The sequence below is a fragment of the Rattus norvegicus genome, chromosome X (assembly GCF_021556685.1).
Source record: "Rattus norvegicus strain SHRSP/BbbUtx chromosome X, alternate assembly SHRSP_T2T, whole genome shotgun sequence".
Lineage (NCBI taxonomy): Eukaryota > Metazoa > Chordata > Mammalia > Rodentia > Muridae > Rattus > Rattus norvegicus.
Window position 1 is genome coordinate 62410620 of NC_141554.1, and position 4815 is coordinate 62415434.

The 4815-nt window shown below is 38.5% G+C and overlaps 1 pseudogene; it reads right to left on the minus strand.

The window, feature by feature from the left end:
• Positions 1-2206: 2206 nt before the first annotated feature.
• Eif4h-ps1 (eukaryotic translation initiation factor 4H, pseudogene 1) lies at positions 2207-3086 on the minus strand (annotated as a pseudogene).
• Positions 3087-4815: the final 1729 nt, after the last annotated feature.

The following is a 4815-nucleotide window of genomic DNA, read 5'->3' on the forward strand; positions in this document are numbered from 1 at the left end:
TATGACTCAAAGAAAAAAAGGAATGAATTAGCATATAGTTAGAAACCAGATTGATATGATAAAGGAGTTAAACAATTTGGACCATTTGACTTCTTTTCCCAATCCGGCTATTTATTTATGTATGTATCTATTTATTTATTTATACATTTAAAGAATAGAAAGTAGAATTAGGATTATGCAAGAACTCATTAAAAGAAATCTGTATTTTCATGCCTTTCCTCTATAATAAAATGATTATATTAGTGTTAACAGGACAATGCACAGGCAGAAGATAGACTAGAGCTGGACTAGATAATTTATGACAACTATGTGATTTAATATTTCCTACTTTGGAAAAAAAGAAGGAATAAAATATTTTATAGAATACTTACACTGGGTCTCCTATTTTTCTTTAATTTTGTATTAAAATGAATAGTACTGTTTTAGTTTTCGAGAATTTATGATCCACTTGTATACATATTAGATCTGAACAAGGCTTCCCTATTCAAAAACTTGAACTCTCATGTTATATTCTCTCTCTCTCTCTCTCTCTCTCTCTCTCTCTCTCTCTCTCTCTCTCTCCCTCACTCCCTCTCTCCGTCTCTTCTCCCTCTCTCCCTCTCTCCTGCCTCTCCCTCTCCCCCATCTCTTTTGTAAGAGTTTCTTTTATTTAAAAGATCATTCACAAAATACTATATCAATAGACTCACTTTCTATTATAGAACTGAATGTATTAAGTGTTTGGAATTCCATTCTTATAGAGTCATTTGGGCACCAAGTAGTGTGGATGGATGTGCCTGTTTTGTCTTTTCTGCATTGGAGATGGATTAGATCATCTAAAAGTATCAGATTTGATTACAGTTACAGAATACATGTCTGTTTTAAGTTAGGTATTGGTGTTATACAAATGTTTCTTATCTTAGAAGCAGAGAAGATGGCAGGCAAGGGAAGAAGTGAAAGTTCTGTATTTGCTGAGTCCTGGCTACAAAGACATTCATGAGCAAAGAGGTAAGCTGGCAGAAAAGTGCTAGCTAGTAAACAAGCTGTGCACCTCTCAGCTCTCTTTCCTTAAGGCTCTGGTGGTTGTCTGACCCCTACCTGCTCCAATTGGTACAGATGGAAACTTGGTGCCAAATCATTTTCTATTTGTTGATAGCTATTCAGACTAAAAGCAAAGCCTGACACCCTTGATCTCAAATGAGTGCTTAACACTGACTGTAGGAGCATGCATCTGCATCACAGACGAAGCAACAAGCCTAGAGGTTTCTAGATACCAATGTACTAAGGGTTTCAACAACTGTTCAACTGATCAGAGAAAGTGGTAGGGTCTAGGGCTTGAGCTACAGTGGGGAGCAACCCCTTCGGAAAAGGACCCTGGAGCAGACAGACACAAAGGAAATAGTGTAGACTCAGTGCAAGCACAGCTGCCTGGTGCAGCTCTAGCTCCACTCTTGCTTCCTATAGGATTCAGCTGTGGGAAGCATATTCAGTGGGTTGAACCCCCAACGGGCCTCCATGCCCCAGGAAGAGGAGGGAATGAGATTTCACTTGGTCTTAAAGCAAGCAGGAGCGAAGCCATGTGGCCACTGGCACCCAGGTAGCCACTAGTGCAGAATGTTCATATTCCCGTATACCCTTCTGACCTCACTGTTTGACAGGAGCCTGCTATGCCTGAACAGGATGCTGAGGTAGGTGATAGGCCAAATACAATAACCTGTCATGACCAGCAGGCGTGTTTCCTTCTTTTAAAGCAAGGTGCTTCCAGTTCTGCATGCTTATCTCCTGTATACCAGCAATTTGCCAGAAGCCACCTGGCTGGTAAGTCCACAGCAACACAGAATTCAACATGCAAGTTAGAGAGATTCTCTGAGAAAAAACAGAGAACAGCACACTTGGAGCATAGCCAGGGCACATAAAGGAAAAAAAGAAAGCAAAGAAGGATGAAGCACCTCAGCCCACGTCTGCAAGTGACCAACATACATCCTGCATGAGAAGGAGCGGGAAGAGGCAGGGAGTGAGACAGGAGACAAAGAAAACAGAAAGAAAGCACAAAACAGGCACTAGATAGATATAGTGAAGCCAAGAAACCACTTGTTACCGCTGACAAAAAACTCACAAGTTCTGTGTTTCCTCTTTAAAGAGGACAGTGCCAGGTGGAATGGGGCCTTCAGGACCATGGGCTGCCACCAGTCTTAATCCAGATCCTCATGACCCATTTCCTCCCAACCTAAACTCGTTTTTGCTCCTTCTGAACCACTTACATTCTGGGCCTAGCTCCCCATAAAATGGCTGAGTTAGGGTTGGCTACTTGATTAAGTTGGGTTGCCACTGTCCAAGTTTAAGCTGCAAACTTGTTCTCTGTGCTCTTCTGTAGGTTCTCTGAAGTCCATATTGGAGGCACTCAGAGGAGGACCATCTCAAAAGTGACTCCCTATTGGAGGACCTGCTCGCTGGTCCCCATGGCTACTAATGCCCCTACCCCACCAGGCAGGCCCATACAAAATCACCCATCCCTGTAGCCAGAGTTGAAGTCATCCCAGGAATATCATCCAATTCTACATTCTCAAGAGTCACCCATTCCTCTGTCATCAGGTCTGCCTTTCCTGAATCTAAAGCCACCTTTATCTTGCTTTTTGCATTCTGCTACGCAAAGTGACCGGTCACAAAAGCATGCTCCATCATAAGTCAGAGCCTCCTTCAGGAAATCCACCTCATCAAATTTTACACAGCAGAACTCTTTAAATTTGTCTGTGTCTTTGTGTCTGATTAGCCATACACTCTGAATGCTGAGATCCTTAAAAATAAGATCTGTGTCACCCTGATTTGTGTTAAAAGGGAGATTTCCTATGTAAGCTATGTAGATGGGGCTCTGTGGATAGCTCCTTCAGGCTTCTGGACCCATGACCACCAGCACTGTCATGGGACTCTCTATAGCCACTCATGCTGCTCTAGGCCTGATCATCATAGGTATTAATGTCCTCAATTAGCTGTCTCCACTCCTTGAAGCACTGTTGTGTTATTCTCTTTTGCCCTGTATTGCAGGTCAGAAAAACATGATGCACAAGCTTCCATCTGATTGAAAACAAGCTTTTACTGGTCACAACCATAATGACACAGCACAGAGAAACTAAACTTTATTATCTGGACCCTTAGAGAAAATGGTTGTCAACTTATGTTGTACACTGTCAGTTTTCCCTTTGAGATTATTCCTGTGGACAAGTATTACATTATTCCTCATGATATCATACCTAATTTAATCCACTTTGTTCATTCAATTATTCTTATATATGATTCTTCCAATTATTTTATATATACGGTTCTATTATTGTCATATATAATGTACACATTTTCTATTTAACTGGACAATTTTCAACCCTTATGATTTTTACATTCATTAGTGATATTTCAAATTATTTAAATTCAGTTTTAAAAAAATATTTGATAGTACACATACCTTTCTTGCTTCATCCTTTATTTTTCTGGTTCCTGAACTCAGAAAAAAAGAGAAAGTATGTCAACTTTCAATTGGAAACTATTTTTCTCCATGTGCAATTATTTTCTTCATGATTTTATTTAGAATTGTAGATTTAGTATGCTATTACATATTCCATGCACCAGTATTTCTCAGTTTTCTAATGTTAAGCCCTGTGCCTTTTCTTAACCCACAGTGATTATACACACTCTGTATAGAAATAAGTAGTCCTATGTAGGAGTAACAAACAGGCTAATATAGGTTTACAAATGGCAACTTTATGTAATAGCAAATAAATCAACCAAAACATACAGGGATCTGTAGGAAGAAATTAAACCATGCATGGATTCATTAAGCAACAAGTCCCTATTTCTTGTAGCTTCATCTAAGAGTGTTCTTACTTCCAACATAGGATGCACTTAAGACTAATTATGAACCACAAAAATTTCTGGTTGGAGAATGAGCAAAGAACATGGAAAAAATGAGAAACTGGTCACTCGTTTTCTTAACTTAGTTTTATGTACAGTATTTTGATTTTATTGTAAATGTAATTGTTTAATCAATTATATGTTTCGATTGCTTGTTGCGGTAAATATTAATGCTCACTGATAGTCTATAAAGATTTCCTACCTAAAATTTAAAATATTCTGTTGAAATAATAATGATGGCTATTTTTGTTTTGTTTCTGATCTTAGAAGTAATAATGTACATTGAACTCAATGGAAAACTTGTTCTGGAAGCATGACTGAGTTGTTGGCCTCACCCCAACTTCATACCTAAGCATCTCCATATCCTCCAGGGCTACTTCTCAGGGGATAATCTGGCCATTGAACTCTGTGAAAGGGAGAATGAACCACCACAGTAGAGAAAAGAAAGTAAAACATTTTCTACATCACTTATCCTGTGTTATAATAGAGCTTACAGTCAGAAGGAGAATCTGGAAGGTTAGCCATGGAGAGAAAACTCAATTGGTAAAGCAAGCTGACTGATTCAACTTCCCCAGTTATTTTCTGCTGGATATTCTGAGCATCCCATTTAATGATGTCATCTCTTATCTGATGCTATTTGCCCTTTGAAATGGAATCCTCACCCAAAGGGATACTTTGCTATGCCTGGGACTCTATTTTCAACTTTACAAGATATTTAATTCCATGTCTTGCTTAAATAGGAAGTTCTGATGGCTGATTTTAAATTATTTGATTTTTGTAAACAAATTTTAAAGTTTTCAAGGACATTTGTGGTACTGTATGATGTTTGTTCTAACTCTGAAAATGCTATGGGTAATTTTATATTTAATACTTGAATTCTCTTTACTAAATTGATGATTCATCTCTGATTTTACAATGAAATAAAGGAAATGAAGC